Below are 21914 nucleotides of genomic sequence, written 5' to 3'. Positions count from 1 at the left end.
CTCCCTGTTCTCTGTGCCGCGGTGCTCCCGGCTGCTCCCGGCTGCTCATCTCTGCCCCTCCTGTGGGTCTGGATGAACGGGTCTATTTCAACTTCTTGGCTGTCTGACTTCCATTGAGATAAATTTTCTGTCAGTTCTGGGTGTTAGTCTGCCTCTAAATTGTTGTTGTTCCAATCTTAGTTTTGCGTAGAGGTACAGTGCATCCACCTATGCCTCCATCTTGGCCAGAAGTAAAAAATCTTTTTAATGCATTATTTCAAGCACATATAAAAGTAAAGAAAATGCTACAATGAACTCCTATGTATTTATCTCCTAACTTAAACAATTATTAACTCATGGCCAATTTTTTTTCTTCTAGTACCCTTTCTCATCCCCTGTCATTTTTGCAATACTTAGTGTAACTATTATCTGTCTATTTATTTATTTTATTTTTTCCAACTTTATTAAGATATAATTGACCTTATATATTTCTATATGTATATAAATATATATATTTAAGGTATACAGCATGATAATTTGATCTATGTGTATATTGTGAAATGATTATCAGAACCTAGCAAATTAACACATGCATCAGCTCAGATAGTTATCATTACTAATGTGACTTTTATTTAAAATTATCTAACCTATAGAACTCTAGCTGTTTAAATATTTGAACTGACAGTGTTTTTATTTTCTTTTTATAACAGTTTTATTGAGATTTGGCATACAGTAAACCACATATATTTAAAATGTAAACTTTAGTAAGTTTTTTTTTATTGATTTTGGAGAGAGGAAGAGAGAGAGAGAGAAACACCAGTTTATTGCTATACTTATTTATGCATTCGTTGGCTGATTCTTGTATGTTCCCTGACTGGCTATTGAATCTGCAACCTCAGCATATTAGGATGATGCCCTAACCAACTGAGCTACTTGGCTAGGGCCAATTTTACTTAAAGTTTTGATATATATATATATATACCAGTGAAACCACCATCATAGTCAAGATAATGAACATATCCACCACCCTTAAATGTTTCCTCCTGCCTCTTTGTAGTTACTACCTCCTTCCCTGCTGCCCACCTCCCCAGTCCATAGGCAGCCTCTGATCTGCTTTCTATTACTAGAAATTAGTTTGTATTGTCTAGAATTTTAGATAAATAGAATCATAGAGTATCTCCTCATTGAGACATACTTGCATCACTTATTCAGGATGAGTCATTGCATCACTCATCCACTTAGTTGCAAGTATCAGTAGTTGCCAAGTAATCATCATACGAATATACTAGTTTATTTATCTGTTTACCTGTTGATGGACATTTGGGTTGTTTATAGTTTGGGACTATTATAAATAAAGCTAATATGAACATTTGTGTACAAATCTTTGTATGGACATTTCTTTTTGATTTTTAAAATTGAGATACAATTATATGCCAAACCAGTTTCACCCATTTAAAGTATGTAGTTCAGTAATTTTTAGTGTATTCACAAGGTTGTGCAACAGCCATCCCCACTATTTAATTCCAGAGCATACTCATCATATCAGAAAGAAATCCCATAACTATTAGCAGTGACTCCCCATTCACCTCCCCCCCACTGGCTCTAGATGACCATTAATCTACTCTCTTGTCTATGGATTTGCCTATTACATTTCATAAAAATTCAGTCATACAATATACGGTCTTTTGTGATTGGCTTCTCTTAGCATAATGTTTTCAAGGTTCATCTATATTGAAGCATGTGCCACTACACCATTTGTTTTTATGGCTGAATAGAATTCCATTGTATGGATCACCACATTTATTTACGTGTTCATCAGTTGATGGAAATTTGGGTTGTTACCACCGTTTGACTGTGATGAATAACTGTGCTATAAATATTCATGTATACTTTTTTTGTGTAGACATAGGTTTTCAATTCACATGAGTATACACTTATGAGTGGATTTGCTGGTTCTTACAGCACTATCTATGTTTGAAGAATTGTCTGTTTTCCAAAGTGGCTGCACCATTATACATATTTCCACCAGCAGTGTATGATTCAGTTTTTCACATCTCACCAGTATTTCCTATCTGTCCTTTTTTAAAAAAATTTTTAAAAAGATTGTATTTATTTAGTTTTAGAGAGGGAAAGGAAGGGAGAAAGAGAGGGCAAGAAACATCGATGTGAGAGAGAAACATCCATCGGTTGCTGAAACTGCAACCTAGGCACTGCTCTGAATGGGAATTGAACTGGAGAACTTTAACTTTTGTGGGACAATGCCCAACCAACTGAGCCATACCAGTCAGGGCTCTTATCTGTTGTTTTAGTGAGTTTGAAGTGATATCTAGTGTTTTGATTTGTATTTCTCTAATGAGTAATGATGTTGAGCATCTTTTCATGTGTTTGTTGGCTATTTGTGTATCTTTTCTGGAGAATATCTATTTAAATCTTTTAGCTATTAAGTTATTTGTCCTTTTATTATTAAGTTGTAATAGTTCTTTATATATTCTGGGTACAAGTCCCTTATTGGATATAATATGCAAATATTTTGTCCTATTTCTGTGGGTTGTTTTTTACTTTCTTTTTATTTTATGTTATTTATTTATTTATTTATTTTTAGAGACAGGAGAAGGGAGGGAGAAAGAGAGGGAGAGAAACATCAATGTGTGGTTGCCTCTTATGTGGCCCCCACTGGGGACCTGGCCTGAAACCCAGGCATGTATGTGCCCTGACTGGGAATCGAACCAGTGACCCTTTGGTTCACATCCCGCGCTCAGTCCACTGAGCTACAGCAACCAGGGCTGTTTTTTACGTTCTTGATTGTGACGTTTAAAACACACAAAAAATTAATTTTTTAAAAAAGTTTTATTTATTTTCAGAAAGAGGGGAAGAGAGGAAGAAAGACTAGAGAAACATCCATGTGTGAGGCAAACATCAGTTAATTGCCTCTTGCACACCCCCAACCAGGGACCAGGCCTGCAACCCAGGCATGTGCCCTGACTAGGAATCAAACAGGTGACCCTTTGGTTTATAGGCCAGCACTCAATCCACTGAGCCATACCAGCAAGGGCAAAATTTTTTAATTTTGATGAAGTACAATTTATCTTTCTTCTTTGGTTGTTTGTGCTTTTAGGTGTCATATCTAAAAAACTATTGCCCTAAGATTGCAAAGATTTACACCTGTATTTTCTTCTACTTTTGATATTAGCCAAAGGCCAAGAAGTGATGCTTATGTTTTATTCTAAGAATTTTTTATTTTTAGCCTTTTGGTCCATTGTGAGTTAATTTTTGTGGGTAGGGTGTCCAACCTTATTCATTTGCATGTGGGTATCCAGATGTCCCAGCTCTATTTGTTGGAAAGACAATTCATTTCATATTACATTTTCTTGCATGTTTATCAAAGATCAACTGACCACAGGTGTATGGAATTGTTTCTAGATTCCCCATTCTATTCCATTGATCTAAATGTCTTATGCCGGTACCACACAGTCTTGTTTACTGTAGCTCTGTTGTAAGTTTTGAAACCAAAAAGTGTGAGTTCTTCAGCTTTGTTCTTTTTCAATATTATTTTGACTATACTGAATTTCTTGTACTTCCAGATGATATTAGGCTCAGCTTCTCAATTTCTACAAAAAATGCCAGCTTGGATTTTGGTAGAGATTTCAATGAACATGTGGAGTAACTTGGGAAGTATTGCCATCTTAACACTACAGAGTCTTTCAATCTGTTAATAAAGGGATGTCTTGTCATTTAGTTAGGTCTTTATTTTTTTCCTATGTTTTGTAGACTTTAGTGTAACAAGTCTTTTTGTTAAATTTATTCCTAAGTATTTTATTGTTTTTGATGCTATTATAAATGAAATTGTTTTCTTATTTTATTTTTGCTTTTTAAAAAGATTTTATTTATTTTACTTTTAGACAGAAGGGAAGGGAGGGAGAAAGGGAGACGCAACCACATATTGAGATATTGATATCCAATATCTTTAATCAGTATGTGGTTGTCTATCACTTGCCCCCTACCTTGGATCTGGCCTGCAACCCAGGCATGTGCCCTGACTGGGATCAAACCTGCAACCTTGGCATAACAGGGGGATACTCTAACCAACTGAGCTACCCAGCCAGGGCCTATTCTAGAAGTCTTATTGGATCATGCCACCAGGCCATCCCATTTGCATCTCAAGCTTTTCATCGACTTCTTTTGGGAACTAGTGGTCAGATTAGTACAGCTTGTCCCCTTGCTTGGAAGATACGTTTATAGGTTTTATGGATGGATTTTATACCTTTTATACAGGTTTTAATGATGGAACCTTTGCTTTTCTAAGAAAGATGCTTAGCATACTTGGGCAGTGTTTTTCTTCAGAACCTTGGCTGGCTTCCTCATAGGTTAAAATGTGAAGGGTGAGCTTATCTTCCTCCCACCGCTCAGCCCTCCTTCCATTACTTGCTACCCTTGCTACCCTTTATCCTGACTCACCTGTTTGTATTCATTCATTTACTTAGGGCTGGTATAGGACTGCTAACATTCCAAACATTGGCTCCACTATTTTCCCAGTTCATTCAGATGTAGGGCCTTAGTTACTGTTGACTTTCCTGAATTTCCTGTCTCTTTTCATGCCAAGACACTCTTAGGTCCCACGCTGTCTTTTTCTCCCTGTACACCAGTTCAGGTGCTGTGTTACCTTTTGCCTTGACTGGTATTCCTACTTCTAGTCACCCTTCCCAGCTGCATTCTGTTCTGTGTTTAAGTGAAATGTATAACATCTTCCTAAATATTCTGTAATCTATGACTCCATTTGTGTGACTCTAATCATCTAACGACTGAAGTACAGACTCAGCTTGATATTTAAGATTCCCTGATCTGGCCCTACTTGTCTTTCCAGCCTTGCTTCCCACTGCTTTTGCAATACTGTACTCATCTTTGTTCCTCAGAAATATCTCATTATATTTCTGCTCACATTGTCTGTCCACCTTCGATAGAATACTCCTTGTCTTTGTGTGTCCAAATCCTGCTTATTTAAAAAATCTTTTTATTTATTGGCTCTGACTGGTGTGGCCCAGTGGGTTGTGCATAGTCCCACAAACAGACGGGTTGCCGGTTTGATTCCCAGTCACGGCGCCTGCCTGGGTTGCAGGCCAGGCCCCTGGTTGGAGGTGTGTGACAGGCAACATGATGGATGTTTCCAATCAATGTTTCTCTTGCACATTTATGTTTGTCTCCCTCTCTTTCTCCTGCCCTTTCCCTCTCTCTAAAAATCAATAAATTTTAAAAAATGAAAAAATCAATAAATAAAATCTATTAAAATTTATTTATTTAGAGAAAAGAGAGAGAAGCATTAATTTGTTATTTCACTTATTTATGTATTCATTGGTTGATTCTTGAATGTGCCCTGAGCGGAGGTTCGATAGCAATCTTGGCATATTGGGACGATGCTCTAACCATCTGAGCTACCCCACCAAGGCTCTATTTTTAATGCCCAGTTACGTGACAGTCCTCAGTGATGCCTTCGATGATTTATTTAACCAGAATTTACTTGGTCACTTTTTACATTGTTTTATATTTATATACTTTTCTTATCTTTCCTGTAGGCTGAACTCCTTAACAGAAATTACTTCTTGTATCTCTGTATATCTTCTACAATTTTAGGGCCTGTGTACTTAGTAGTTAATAAATATTTGTTGAGTGTGATAATATTGCAGATATTGTTCCTGGAGGCAGAAAACTAGATTGAATGACCTTATGAGATACTAACCAACCCCATGATTTATTTTGATAGATTTTTGTAGATTCAAGAGTTGAAAGTGTCCTTACAGATAAATTTTTTCTTATTAAAAAATTATATAAAATTTTAAAACTATACAAATTTAGAGAGGATGATATAATGAATCCCTATATGCCTGTCACTCAGCTTCCACAGTTATCAACTCTTGTTTCATCTGTACCACCTAGTCTTTCATCTTCATTGGAACTTTTGAAACAAATCCCAGGCATTGTATTATTTATATTGTAAATAATTTCATTATGTAGCTCTAAAAGGTATAAGTTAAGTACACTTTAAAAAAACATAAATAGAACCTCATCAAATATCCAGTTAACTTTTAGGTGTCCACAGTGGCTTTCTTTTTCTCCCTCCCCTCATCCCTATCTCCCTTTATCTCTAAACATTTGGTTTATTTGAATCAAGTTCCAAAAAAGGTGCATACATTGATTCGGCTACTAGGCCTCTTTTAATCTATAGTTCTCTTGACTCTTTTTTTTCTTTGTGTTTTGTTGTTGAAGAAAGCAAGTTGTTCTGTAGTTTTCTCATTCTGGATTTTGCCATTTGAATTTCTGTGATTCATTTATATACTTCTGCTCCTTGTGTTCCCTGTAAACTGGTTGTTAGAAATAAAGCAGCATTGTCCTAGCTGGCGTAGCTCAGTGGATTGAGCGCGGGCTGCGAACCAAAGTGTTGCAATGTTCGATTCCCAGTCAGGGCACATGCCTGGGTTGCAGGCCATGGCCCCCAGCAACCGCACATTGATGTTTCTCTCTCTCTTTCTCTTTCTCACTCCCTTCCCTCTCTAAAAAATAAATAAATAAAATAAAAAAAACACCTGAAGTTGCCCCACAATACATGTTAATTAAAAAAAAAGAAATAAAGCAGCATTATCTAATAGAAATATTCAGGCTTCAAGTGAAATTTAAGTTTTCTGGTAGGCACATTATAAAAGTAAAAAGACATTCATTTTAATAATATTTTTATCAACACGGTGGTTGCAAACTATTATCATTTCAACATATAATTAATGTGAAAATTATTAATGAGGTATTTTACTTAAAAAATAAAGCTGTTATTTATTTTGAGAGAAAGGGTAAGGGAGGGAGAAAAAGAGGGAGAGAAACATAAATGTGTGGTTGCCTCTCACATGCCCCCTACTGGGGACCTGGCCTGCAACCCAGGCATGTGCCCTGACTAGGAATGGAACTAGCAACCCTTTACTCTGCAGTCCAGCACTCAGTCCACTGAGGCATGCCAGCCAGGGTGAGATATTTTACTTTTTTTAAGATTTTATTTATTTATTTTTAGAGAGAAGGGAAGGAAGGAAGAAAGAGAGGGAGAGAAACATTGATGTGTGAGAGAAATATTGATCTGTTGCCTCTTGCATGTGTCCGGACCAGGGGACTGGCCCACAACCCAGGCATTTTGCCCTGATAGAGAATCGAACCAGCAACCTTTCACTTTGCAAGATGGTGCTCAACCAACTGAGCCACATCAGTCAGGGCTACATTCTTTTTTTATAGTAAATCTGTGTGACATGGTGTGTGTTACAGCATATATCAATTCAAATGAGCCTCATTTCAAGCTGTCAATACCTACAATGTGTATAGTGGCTACCTGTTGGACAGCACAACTCTAGATGCTTGACCTGAATCAGGTTCCTGCTTTGCCAGTAATACCAGTACTTCATAAGTGGTGGTGTATTCGTCCATCATGAGGCTTAGAATGTCTAGGTATCTCTTTTTGTGTTGTAAGAGATCATGGATAACAATGACTTAGATCCTTTATGTCATTCAGTATTTGCAAAAGGATGATATTCTAAGTCTGTCATTCTTTTTTCATTTATTAGCTGAAAAACTTCAAAAAAGAAAAACTCCCTTATCAACTTTTTGGTTACTCTGAGGTTTGATTCGCGTAGGAAATGCAGGGTAGATACTTGATTCTTCCCCTTTTATTCCTTTATTTACACATTTTCAAAATAATTTGGTTCCCCAACATACTCTAAAGGAGATCATTGAGTTTTTTTCCTAAAGCATTATTATGACTTTATGGGTTTTAATGTATTTGTTATGTTTTAATCCAATGAAGGTATTCTTAATGATGTTCAGTTTGTTCCATCTTGGACCAGGGGGAGCCTCTTCAAGTTGGCTCCACATTTCCAACTACAAGTTGGACATAATTGTAGTGATCTGTGATAGTGTTCCTTACTTTCTAGTATGATACGATGTTCCATACTCCTCGTACATTTCCTGACCTTTAACTAAAAAGCTCTGGATCCTTTTAGTGAGGCATTGTATTTAGGGACCACATAGTTACTGGCTCATTCATTTGATAAATGAGAAAACTGGAGGCTAGAGAAGTAGGCAGATTTAACTAAGGTCATACAGATTTAGCAGCATAATCTGGCCTGGAACCCTAGCTTGGCTGTTAGCTCTGTGCCATCGTTATTTTGTCTTGCTTCCTCTACCTATTGTTTAGGACAGGTGGTTAACTGCATTTGTGCTATGACTCTAGGCCAGGAGGAGAAGATGGGTTTTGTGGGTCATCATTGGAGGTAAAATCAGACCTCATTAATTTGGGCTAATTGGGGTAAATCCTAGTGAGAGTGTTGTTTGTTGTTTTTCTTTAGGTGCAGCTGTTACTTTGAGTCATACAGTAGCTGAAACTAGGCTAATAGTGTTACCAGGTTATTTTGTTAGATTGAGGTGCTTGTACCTGGTGTAATGAATAGCTGAGAATGATGTGCAATTTAACTTTAATTGTATGTAAATTAGACTCCTGAAATGCTTAAAAACAGCTCATTAAACATTTCTCCCTGCAATTTTATTTACATTGTTTTCTTAGCCAGTCTTTTCATTGTTAGTGTGCAGAGGTAAACTTTAGCTCAGGTCTGAATTTATCTCGTTTCACATGTGTGAAGTTTGTATTAATAAAGTGTTGCTTGCAAAGTTCAGAGACTTTTATTTATTCATTTTAAGTATTTTATTTATTTAGTTTTAGAGAGATGGGACGGAGAAAAGAGAGAAAGAAGCATTGATTAGTTACCTCTCACATGCTCCCAGACTGCAACCTGGTCAGTGTCAGCAACCCAGGCATGTGCCCTGACAGGGAATCGAACTGGTGACCTTTCTGTTTATTGGACAGCGCCCAACCACTGAGCCACACCAGCCAGAGCTACAAAATTCAGAGCCTTTTTAGAAAGAATATTTGAGAAAGTGCAGAGGAAGAATGTCTGAGAGTCAGACATCTGGCAGTTTCAGCCAATCAGAATACAACTCTTTGCGTGTAAAAGGAACCTGAAATGCTTTCCAGCAGCAAACAGCTTTCAGAAAACTTGTTGGCTTTACCTCAAAAGTAGTACCACCTTAGGGTCTCACTCAGAGCTAATTGTGTATTGAGGGACAGAGGAGCCCAGTGTGTGAGGGTTGACTGTGTTGCCTGTTGGCTCCGCGGCCTAAAGTCAGTCACTGACCTCCCTGAGTCTTAATTTATTCATCTATAATAAGGTAATTAAAATTGGGAAGGATAATACATGTTCTTTTTACCTCATAGATTTCTTGTGAGATTCAAATCAGCTAATTAATGAAATATATAGTAGATACTTATTGAATTAATGAGAGATGATATGAAAGTGCCTTTTTCAAAAAGCAGTCTTTTAATAAAGATTTTATTTATTTTTAGAGAGGGGGGAGAGAGGGAGAGAAACATTGACACTGCCTGTCATAGGCCCCCAACTGGAGACCAAGCCTGCAACCCAGGTGTGTGTCCTTGACTGGGAATCAAGTCAGAGACTTTTAGGTTCTCAGGCCACTGCTCAAGCCACTGAGCCACACCAGCTGGGGTGAAAGTGCTTTTTTAACTAGAAGCTTTGAATGACCCTAAGCATTATTAGCATTATATAGATTAGGTGCACTAATATATACTAATGATCAGAAGCAAGAAAATAGATGGAGGAGATTCAAGATGTCTGTCCAGCCCTGGCTGGTGTGGTTCAGTGGTTTGAGGGCTGGCCTGTGAACCAGAAGGTCACTGGTTTGATTCCCAGTCAGGGCACGTGGCTAGGTTGCAGGCCAGGTCTCCGGTTGGTGGATATGTGAGAGGCACCTGATCCGTATTTCTCTCCTTCTCTTTCTCCTACTCTACTTCTCTCTCTAAAAATAAACAAATAATTAAAATCTTTAAAAAAGAAAGATAACCAGTCCAGAACTTTACAGCCATGTTACTACAGAGGTGTATAGCCCTCACACCTCAGGAGCCTCTCACAGCCTCACAGTTTATCGCATAGTACCCTGCTGACGTGAAGACCCTGAGTTACCAGGAGAAGGGTAAATTACGGTTAATGTATTCTGTTTAAGAAATAATAGATACAATGTGTTTTACAGAGATTTTCATAAAATGACTTCAAAAAGTATAGTGTCTAAAGAGTTATTTCCATTATCTGACAATTCTACCTTATGTGGAATCTGTCATTCCCTAAAAGCAGCTAAGCCCTAAAGTAAATACCAGCAGTTGTTCTAAGTTTTGAATGTAAATTTACTCCTCTATTTCTCCCAATATCCCATGAGGGTAGATACCGTAATTAATCTTCATTTTACAGGTGCGGGAACTGATGATACAAAGAGATTAAGAAACCTGCCTCCGATTCTGGATTGGGATCCTGGATTGAGGGGGGGAAATCTTATAAAGTATAGTTGGGACACTGGTAGAATTTAGATATGGACTTTATGTTAGGTGATAATAGTGTCATTGCTGAATTTCCTACTGTGGTAATTGCACTATAGTTTGTTCTTGAGTTGACTTTGACTCCCTGAAGTATTTAGAGATAGGAGCACCATGTCTGTAACCTATTATCAAATGGTTAAAAAATTAGTAAAAAATTTAAATTGTGTGTGTGTGTGTGTGTGTGTGTGTGTAAAGAAAGTAAGAAAGTAAATGTGGCAAAATGTTAATTGGTGAATTTAGGTGAAGAACATAGGGGAATTCTTCATATTATTTTTGCAACTTTTCTCCAAGTTTAGAATTATTTCAAAATAAAAACAACAAAAAATTTCCTGAGGTAACACAGCTAAAGAGTTTATATGCCCTGGCCAGGTAGCTCAGTTGGTTACAACATCATTTATATAGCAGGGCGGAGGTTTGAACTCAGGCCTTTTGGTTCCAGAAGCCATGTTTTTTTTTGTTGTTGTTTTTTGGAGTGGGTTTTTTTTTTTTTACATTTTTATTTATTTATTTTAGAAAGGAAGGGGGAGAGAGAAACATTTGTTGTTCTACTTATTTATGCATTCATTGGTTGATTCTCTTTTCTTAAAAAAAGATTTATTTTCAGAGAGAGAGGAAGGGAGGGAAAAATGGGGAGAGAAACATTGATGTGTGATAGAAATCAACTGGTTGCCCTTCATATGCTCCCAGTTGGGGACCTGGCCCACAACCCAGGCATGTGCCCTGACAGGGAATCAAACCAGTGATCCTTCAGTTCACAGACCAGTGCTCAATCCACTGAGCCACACCAGCCAGGGCTGGTTGATTCTTGTATGTGCCCTGCAGAGATCGAACCTACAACCTTGGCATATTGGGATGATACTCTACCAACTGAGCCGTCTGGCCAGGGCTAGGAGCCATGCTCTTAATCATAGTGTTGTTCTGCTGTTCTATTCATGGTGCTAGATAAATGAGCTAAACCTATACTGAATGTTAAATAATTGGGACTATGATTGGATTCTGAACTGTTGAGCTGTTTCAGCAGCTCTGCCTCCTGCTTCTTCAAGGATAGGGTGTTCATATAATTTATTGTGTAAGCCAGTTCACTTTTAAGAGTAAGCGGGAATGCAATTAATAATTCCTTTGGGACAGTTGATATAAACCAAGACAAATGGACATCCTAAAAGGATACTTCTTGGTAGAGTACATTGTAACAAATATGATAAGACATGATAATTGCTTCATTATAATTGAATTTTGTTTACCATGGATTCTTGTTTACACAATACACTTTTTTTCTCCTGCCAACAACAAACCTTCATCTGATGTGTTTTCTTATTTTCTCCTCTCAATTTTGTTAATTCTTTTGCTCCGTTCCAGACCACTTGGGAAATACTCTGTCAAACTCCATTTCCTCCAACTTTGAAAAATACCAAGAGAAATTTCTGTAACACTTGTCCAGTTTTTCAAAATATTGGCATTTAAAACCATAAATCCCCAAACGCCTTTATTAATATGATTTCTACAAGGAGAGGAGCTGGTAAAATACATCTACATTGCTAGTCTAGTGCCCAGGCAGTGTCCATTACCATTCTTCTAACTGTACTTGTTTGTAATAACACTCCTGGAGCTGCGTCCAGTTAAAGATGTTGAACTTTACTGATAGAGGAATAATATTTTCTTGGTCAATCTCTAAAAAAAAAACCTTCAAAATTACTCTAGTACAATCTGCTGTGGATTTTTAAAGATCAAACTACCTCTTTGCTTCTCCTTCCTCATATAGAATATATTTAACTAAGTACATAATCCATTAGGGCAGGAGAGGGTGGTACAGGGCAAGGGCACTGGAATTTAAACCAGAGTTTTCCTTCCACTTAACTACTATGGTATTATGGTGTGGGGAAGTAGATAAAACAAAGGACTAGCATAACTTGTTTTTAAAAAAATCATTAAAATGACTTTTTTTCTTAAATCGTGAAATATGCTTTTATAGTAACAATTATTTTAATAATAATTACATTTTATTTTATTTCAAAGCTATTAGATTTCTTATACCTGCTGATTTTCTTCTTTTTTAAATTTTTTTTAAATTTTAATCTTTGTTCAAGTACAGTTTTCCATTTTTTTCTTTAAATTCAGTGAATTGTTGTATTCAAATGGGAAAACTTTTTTTATATCTAATTTAATGAATGAGAATGACCTCAAACTAATATTTACTTAATTTTAAAAGATTTACTTAATTTTAAAAGATTTACTTATTTTAAAGATAACTGCAAATGTCATTCAGGTCAACCATGTATTAATCAAATTCAACTATTAAAATAATAAAATACCTATTGAATTATCAATTTTGTATTTTTTATTTGTTAATAGAAAATCAAATACTTTTGAGAACACATTATATACAAATGATTATGCTAGACATGATCCCCTGTTGTTCTACAGAAGCTTATGTTGTAGGAACACAAAGACACACAAAAATGTTGCAATATTGTGGAATCTCAAATCTTTATGTCTTAGGTTCTTCTCTGCCATTATTTCATTCTTCTAGCCATTTTGTGTTAACAAGTTTTGCTAATCAATTTAAGGAATGCTATGATCACTGTGTCATTTTATTTTAAAATTTGGATAAAATGGACAAACTCGTAGCAAAAGATGACTTACCAAGATGATGGAGGAAAAAATTGAAAGCCACTTTTAAGAAAATTGACATTGTAGTTAGTTAAGCAACTTCTCCTACAGAAAATACCATACCCAAATAATTTCCACATGAATTTCAAGATACAGTCTAAAATTTTAGAATCAGTTGTAAATTCCACTTTTCTATGTTATTGCCCCCCAGTAAGAAAGTGATGGTATGGTTTACATTTTTCACTTCCTGCCATTCCTGACATGGGGCCCTGTTAAGGGTACCAGCTAATTGTCACATTTTATTCTTCATTAGCTCCCACTTCCTTTCTCCTTCCTTGCTTTTTCTATGATATTTTTTTCTTCATAGTCAGAATTAGAAAGGACCCTCCCATTGTTTAGAGGATTTTTTTTCTCAGTAGATTCTGTTCATTTTTCTATCCACTTAGCCAGTATTTTATGAAGGATTGATGGGTGACAGAAATGCTGCTTATTTTAGCACCTCAGGATTTAAAAGATCGTACCTTCCCTCAAAGAGCTCATAGTCTATCCCCATTACAACTGTAATATGGGATGGATGTTACAATAGAGGAATAACAGAGTGCTTGTGAAGCGGAAGAGGGCTTGATTAATTCTTTCTGGGCAACAGGGTCAGGGTGACTTTCTGGAAGCAAATTACATTTAGACTGGTTAGGGAAGGTTTAATAAAATTTCAAGAAGCAGGTGGGGAAAAAAGCAAAAAAGGTGGGTATTTCAGGAAGCAGAAAATGTCTTGAATGAAATCACAGAAGCGTAAGAGTGCAGGCGGGCCTCTGTGGTGAACAGTGGCTGAAGTGGAGAGCGCTGGAAAGGTATGGACAGAAAGTAGGCTAAAGAATTAATGTCAATGTCAGATAGTGAAAGGCTTTAAATGTCACATTATTTGCCCTGATCATTCTCTCTCTGATTTTTCTGTCTCAACCTCAGTCTTTCTAAAATTCTTCTCACCTTCAGTTTTCACATGAAAAATTTCAGGTTTGCCTCTGTGTCAAGTATAAATATGCCTGAGATCTGGCCATACAGTGTTAACTTAGTGCTAAAAAAGACCAGTCTTCGTCTGATTACTTATTGGGAGACAACATTCTGAATGAACTATAGCCATTCTAGGCTTTCAGAGAAGGGACTTGATCTCATTGTCTTAGAAAAATAAAAATTAGCTTCTTCCTACAAAAAGGATTGAGGATGCTTAGCCTCAGTAGCAGTCAGGGAAATGCAAATTAAAACTATAAGCACATACTGTTTTATGTACATCAGATTGGCAATTATTAAAGTTTGACAAAAAGTGTTGGCAAGGACGTGAAGCAATCAGCCCTGCAAGCAGAAGTGTAAATGGGTACAACCATTTTGCCAAACAATTTGGGATTATCTCATAACTGAGGGTGGGCATACCTCATGAACCAGCAGTCCCACTCTTGGGGGATCTGCCCTAGAGCACTGTTGAACACATATACCAGAAGTCATATACAGAAATGTCCATAGCAACACTGTTGGTAACAGACAAAAACAAAACACCCAAACTAGGAAAAATCCCAGTATCCATCAGCTTTATATTGGATAAATAAATAATGGTATGGCAGTACAATGTAATATTGTATAACAGTGGAAATGATTAAATTGCAGCTAATAGCAACATGAATGAATCTCAAATTACAGAGTGAAAAGTTGCAGAAGAATGTACATTATGACTAGGCTCATATGAAGTTTAGAAATGTGAAATTAAAAATAATGTCTGAAGATACAAACATGGTAAAACTATAAAGAAAAACAAAGTAAAACAGTAAACACTTCAAAATTTTGTTCTCTTGGTAAAAAGGGAAGGAGATGGGTTTGGGGGAGAGTCATGCAGGAGACTTTAAAGCTAATGGTGATATTTTTTTAATTTTTATTTTTAAATTGATGGGGGGGGGACAGAAAAACTTTGATTTGTTCCACTTAGAGGAAGCATGTGATCCAAGATGGGGCCATGGGTTCTAGTCCCAGCTCCACCAATAACGGGCTTCACAACCTTGGGCAACCCCATTTCTGGACCTCTGTTTCCTCAGTTGTTAAGGGGGAATTGTGGTATTTCAAAACATTTTTTTAATTTATTGATTTTAAAGAGAAAGAGGAAGGGAAAGGAGAGGGCAGGGGGGAGAGAGAGAATTTTGTTGTTCCACTTATTTACACATTCATTGGTTGATTCTTATATGTGCCCAACTAGGGGATCAAACCCGCAATCTTGGCGTCTGTATCTGGATGACATTCTAACCAACTGAGCTGCCCAGCCAGGGCCAGTAATATTCTTCTTAACCTAGATGATAGGTACACTAATATTTACTATATCACTATTCTTTTTTTTTAAGATTTTATTTATTTATTTTTAGATAGGGGAAGGGAGAGAGAAACATCAGTGTGTGGTTACCTCTCGTGTACCCCCAACTGGGGCCCCGGCCTGCAACCCAGGCTTGTGCCCCCAACTGGGAATTGAACCTGCGACCCCCCCACAATCCTATCCCCACCCCCAACTCCCCTCTTCCCCCAGTTCTCAGGCCAGTGCTCAATCCACTGAGCCACAACAGCCAGGGCTATATCACTGTTCTTTTATACCTTGCATATACTTTAGAAAATATTATATCTATAAATTTTAAAATACTAAGAGAAGATTGGTAATACCTGATCTGCTGTTCCTCCTAGTTCTGTTCTCATACATAAACATATTTTTCAGAATGTAAAAACTGAGGCCCAGAGAGATTAATTGTTCAAGAGAGAAGGCTTATCAGTGACCACCTGCTCTCAAACTCAAACTCATATACAGCACTTTCTATCATCTTAGGTTGCAACTCTCCCATTATGTAGATTCTATCTATCAATTAGAAGTGCTTCCACTTGGATTACTGCCCTAGTCTTTCACCCCTTTGTGTAGTACGTTCTCCTCATTGCTGCCAGAGACCTTTCTAAATGCAAATCCATCATGTCACTCTCTGGCCTCAATCTTAAATAGTTCCCAGTAGCCTTCAGCACACTCCAGGTGCTATAGATAGTGTGGCATACGAGGCTCTCTATGCCTCGGCTTCTGTCTTCCTTATTAACTTCATCACTCACGGCTTGCTGCTCTTCAGCCACACCAAGCTATTTGCTCTTCCTGGAACATTGCCTCTGCACACACTACTCCCTCCACCTAAAACTTCTCTTAACTGACCTTTTTTGTCATTTAAGATACCCTTTCTTAACTGACCTCCTCCCCCCCAGCCTGAGCTAGATGCCTCCGTAACACCTTGAACTTACATTTGTAGTCACACTTGTTATAGAGTATTATTGTCCACTTTATTTGTCACCTTCAGTAGCTTTTGAGCTTCATGTGGGCAGGGGTAGCTTTTGAGCTTCATGTTGAATTATATCCCCTGTGTGTGGCACAGTACCAGGTACATAAGGTTCATTGAATGAATGAATGAACAAATAATTGGATATCACTTTATACAAATCCTACATATAGTTTGAAGTTATTTGCTAGATTCTTACTAAAGCTATCCCTATTTATAAAGGCAGGAAGGAAAGAAAAAGAAAGGGAAAGAGAAAGGCAGGCTGGTGAGGGGGCAGGGGATATTGAGTAAAGGGAAGCCGGAAGCTATAATTGGGGAGGGGAAGGAAAGGTTCAGAGGCTTATATCATTTTGGGCCAAGTGCCTGGTGATTTTAATGACAGCGTGAATTTCTTTCAAGCTTTGGACATGTGCTGATTTTGATGACTTACCCTATTCTGACCTTCCTTAGCCTCTCTGAAAATTTATCTCCTTTGGCTGATAACACTATAATTTTTCTCTCTTTACATTAGGGAGTAGGAGCTTTGAGGTGCAGGAATAAAAGGAAGGTGGTAGATAGGTCAGTTGGTCAGGGTGGCCTTGGTTTTTAATTTTTGACATCTCTAATCTTCTCAGATTAGACCCCTGATCATTTTCTAGGACTTGGAGAGTATATGTAGATCCTATCTTGTAAACAGAAGAACTACTAGGAACTTTAATTCTAAAACAGAGGCTGAACTTGGACTGTTCAGATAGGGTTCTGTTCTCTCGGGAAGCAGTGCTGTAAGACTGGAGGTCCAGACTACCCTCCACAGCCTCACCTTCATAAGGGCCAAACCATAAGAGCCACTAATGGTGGCTTCGTTCATTTGATAAGTATTTATTGAGCATTCTCTCTGCACCTAGAATGGTGGTAGGCACTAGGACAAGAGATGACTGATCACTACCCTTAAAGAATTCAAGTCTAGTGGGAGAGGAAGTAAGAAAATCAGTCATTTTTTTAATTTTTATTTTTATTGTTTAAAGATTTTATTTACTTTTTTAGAGAAAGGAGAAGGGAAGGAGAGAAGGAGAAAAGCATCCATGTGTGAGAGATAAATCAGTCTGTTGCCTCTCACACGTCCCCAACTGGGGACCTAGCCTGTAACCCAGGCGCGTGCCCTGACTGGGAATCAAAACTGCAACCTTTTGGTTCACAGGCCAGTGCTCAATCCACTGAGCTACACCAGCCAGGACAGAAAAATCAGTCATTTTAATGCAGTGTGATGAGCTAGGCATTCCACAGGGTGTTGTGGAAGTTTAAAGAGTGTGCAGGGGAGGGAGAACCAACCTTTGGTGTAAGGCTTGTCAAGAGAGATTTCACTTGAGCTCAGTCTTGGAAGACCTTAGAAGTTGATGAGGGTTGTGGTGGCTGGTCAGACTTGAGCAAAAGTATGAAGACAAGAAATAACATGATGTAATAGGGAGTTATGGGAAGGTGTATAGGACTTCAGGGGAGGGTATGTACATATGAAGATGTGATAGGAGATGAGACTGGAGCCATATAAAGGGACCATATTGTGAATGACCTTTTCTACTTTCCTAAATAAAAGGGATTGCCAAGTAGAAGTGTTTTCATTCATTCAATGTTAGGTGTTTAGTGTTTCTCTTACTGTTGCCTCTTGAGCAACTGAGTTTTATCATGTCTGAATTTGGAGCCCTCTTTCTTTTTGTGCTCCCAGTGACCCCACTTTGAGTACCATCTATCAAACCCTATACTCAGGCACTATGAAGTGGATGATGCATAGCTTTTAAGGCAGCTTGAAAGGAGGAAGATTTAAATGGCCTTCCAAGACTAATGTCAGGCCCCCATGTCAATGTCACTGCAATTCATGCATGCATGGAGAGTGGGAAAGGGAACTTAATTATGGAGGAGGGGAATTGTAACCCTGCTTGAATGGGTAGTTGAAAGTTCTGGGCCTGCCCCTTAGTCTCAAAAAAAGACTTTTTAACATTTACTGCCAAAGAGGTCATAGGGAAAACTCACATAAATACTATCCTCCCTTTTAGGTGTGTGAGTCAGTCAGTCTTTTGCTTCCACAGGTGCAGAATAGGTTCACCAAATAGTATTCTGATCTGCATTGAATGGAATCTGGCATCTTATTGTCCTCCAGAAAATCAGCCCTTTTAAAGCATGGAGCATGGCAATTTTAGGCCAGCAGGCATTTAAAGACACCTTTTTAACTTTCAAGGGCTAGCCTAATAAGATATATCTTGTATAAAAATACCAGTTTATCAAGATGAAACTTGAATCATTAAAATCTTGGAAGGGGCTTAGTTTTAGCTGCTGGTACACCTTTTACCTGTAAAATTCTTGTTGTCTTTTAATGGCCCTGTCCTTCAGAAGGTTTGTGATCATCAGATACTGGCTCCATTTCTTCTGCTAATCTTTGGTAACTGTTCAGTGTTTGGGATGAGGGAACCTACAGTGACCCATGCCACTATCCTTTCAGATCATAAAATAGCTTTCCATAGTCAGCCTGGATGGCAATAGGAGCCAGCCTTATGCAGTCAGGAATTGCTCCAACATGGCTACGGCATGAATAACCAAAGGAGTTACTCATAGTCAGCTTCCTCCATTTCATTCATTTGTTTTGGGAAATGGTATCAGTGAGGCAGAGCTGTACCTTTGGCTCATTAATACAGGGTCTGAACAGGAAAATCTATTTCAGTGAAATCCTTGAGAGTGCTGGAAACACATGATGCTTTGTAGTACTTGAAAAAGAACTTTTCTACTTTGGAGGGAAAGTGGTGTACAGACAGGATTCCAGTTGCTACCTGCACAACGTGTATACTTGTACAGTTCTTGCTATTTCTCAAGTTTGGAAAAAAAGTTTTGTGTTAATACAAATCAAATTTTCATTTTTCTAAATACATAATCATATCTTTTAAAAAATTTCACATCTTTCTAAAGTTAATCATTTTATCCTCACCAGAGGACATGTTTATTGATTTTAGAGGCAGTGGGAAGGGAGGGAGAAAATCATTAATCAGTTGCCTCCTGCATGTGCCCTGACCAAGAATCCAGCCGGCGACTTTTTGGTTTACAGGACAACTCCAACCAACTGAACCACACCAGTCAGGGACCAACTGAACCACACCAGCCAGGGCCTTTTTTTTTTTTTCTCTTTCAAAGTTATTGACTTTGACACACACACACACACACACCTATTGTTCCACATATTTATGCATTCACTGGTGGTTCTTGTATGTGCCCTGGCCAGGATGGAACCCCACAACACTGGTGTATCGGGATGATCATGCTCTAATCAATTGAACTAACAGGCTGGTGCCTTCCCTGCTCCATTTTAATAGAAGTTCTTCAGTGTTCCGACCACGGCAGAGCCCATTTTCAAACAGCTTGTAGAGGTTCAGCTATGCAATTTATTTACCCTTGGTCACCAAGAAAGAGTAAACACCAAAGAACCAGATGGCTGCTGAGGGAAATGTAATAGCAAACCTGAGGGGCTAGAGACTAGAGAGCAAGAAGAACGCTGGGGGATGGTCTCAGGAAGCTGTGATTGGTAGTAACAGAATGGAAATTAGGTAATGGAAAATTTAGGCTACTATACTAAAGACACGCACCTAACAAATTTTGGCTTGAAATTGTCTCAGTGTTTGTGATGATTGGGATGCCACAAAATTCATCTGCTGGCTTCTTGTCCTGTGAAGGCATCAGAATTTAAAACAGACCCTTTAACATGATTTATGGCAGACAAGAAATACCAGTTCAGTTAGGGCAGGTGGTATTTGATTACCCCTCTCTGTGGGGGTGGGGCTGTTCCCACCAAAACTGTTTGTGGGTAAAATCACAACAAAGATCCACAAAGTACAGATATATTACCAATTCCTTGCATTTTGCTCGTGTCAAAGGTTATTTTAAAATATTAATGCTGAAAAGATTAATTTGAGATATTAAATCTAGGCAAGACTACATATACAAATTGTAATTACTTTTTAAAATTCAAGTAATTGGCTATGTTTAATGAGCTATTTACATTTAATAATTTTAAAAAACTTACCTTTTCAGTATTCTCCACATGCAGAAAGAGATGGGGGAAACTCACTTCTGATATAATCATTTTCACTTGGGCTAAAAAAGAAAACTGCTTTTTAGAAGAATGGTCAGAAGAATATTATTTTTAAATATACATATACAGTTTAGGAATTACCCATAGGAATGTATTTTGGTTCATTGTGAAAGCAGATGAAAGATTAGCTGTTTAAAAGAAAAAAGTCTCCAATGACAAGATTTGATGTGCCGAACAGTATACAGAGAATAAAACTTAAAGTGACTCTCAGGGATCCTGTAGATAAAAGTAACCCATCAGAAGTGACAGGACCCCAAATGCCTAGCTGTTTGAAAACAGGAATTTGTTTGAGAAGCAGTAGCATCTGAACATGTTATCCGAGGCTGGCACTTTAAATGAGCCAGTGTTTATGTTGTTTAAAGTGAAAGATGTGAAGCCCCTGAGCAGCTGGCTAAAATTGGGTGTAGAGAGGGAGAGAGCAGTGTGTTATCCTCATTAACACCATTTCCGTTCTAGGATAAATATGTCAGGAAAGGCTTTCTTGTTTTAGCTTGCAGTCTTTTTTCTAGGGGGAAGGAACTAGTCTGGGGTATGGTGGTACTGTATATGAAAATGCGAAGTGTGGGCATATTTATCTAACTTCTTAGTTTGGATGTTTTGTGGTAAGTCAGTGTGATGTCAAGGCAAGAGCATGAACTTTGGATACAGGTGGGCCTGGGTTTAAAAGCTGACTGTGATAAAGTTACAGAACTAAGCTCAGTTTTCGTTTTCTCATCTATAAAATCAGAATACTACTACTTAACCTTAAAGAAGTGTTTTGATGATTAGAGATAATCAAGAGAACGTTAATAAATACCTGGCACATTTTAGAATTCAGCAAATATTTATTGAGTAGATGCTATAGGAAACAAACAAGTTTTAAGAATTCCTCCCTCAGCTCCAGGTAAGCTGCTGTTCCAACTACTACTTCTGTTAGGTTTAAGATATTGTTTTCTAGTTCCTGTACTCACAGAGCTGTATACTCCAAAAACCTTTGCTGCAAAATAGAATGTGGTGACTGTCATTTAAAAAAGGTTCAGCATACCTCTTTGGAACTTTTGGAGAGGGAGAGATGACTTCCAACTAGAAGAGTCAAGGAAGTCTTTTTAGAAGTGGTGACATTTGCCTTGGGCCTTTAAGATGAAAGGGGTTTTTTTTTTTGTTTTTTTTTTTTAAGAAATGCCACAATTCAGATAATAGTCCCTTTGAGACTATTTTGCTTTCAAAGTACCTAAAGTGAAAATACTGAATTGACTCTTGACTATGATTTGTAAGACTGATACCCTTTGTCTTAATCCTTAAAATTGGCATAATATAAGCAGAGGCCATCCATTTCTTTTTCAGTATTTGTCTCCACACTTTTGGAGAGCCTGTCTCAGAACGGAAGAGGTCCATCTACTACCAGGTCTTCACAGAGGCCAAAGAAAAGAGGACCAATTAGGAG

The 21914-nt window shown here is 37.8% G+C and overlaps 1 long non-coding RNA gene across 1 annotated transcript; it reads right to left on the bottom strand.

Annotated features, from left to right (window-relative positions):
* Positions 1 to 772: 772 nt before the first annotated feature.
* LOC118500546 lies at positions 773 to 20755 on the bottom strand. Its single transcript, XR_004903112.1, has 3 exons — positions 20744 to 20755; positions 11225 to 11235; positions 773 to 911 (listed from the first exon to the last, which is right to left on the bottom strand). It is a non-coding gene; the product is annotated as an uncharacterized LOC118500546 (long non-coding RNA).
* Between the last annotated feature and the right edge of the window lie 1159 nt (positions 20756 to 21914).

The sequence above is a fragment of the Phyllostomus discolor genome, chromosome 5 (genome assembly GCF_004126475.2).
Source record: "Phyllostomus discolor isolate MPI-MPIP mPhyDis1 chromosome 5, mPhyDis1.pri.v3, whole genome shotgun sequence".
Lineage (NCBI taxonomy): Eukaryota > Metazoa > Chordata > Mammalia > Chiroptera > Phyllostomidae > Phyllostomus > Phyllostomus discolor.
Note: the sequence above shows the minus strand (reverse complement) of the source record. Positions and strands in the feature narration are given on the sequence as shown.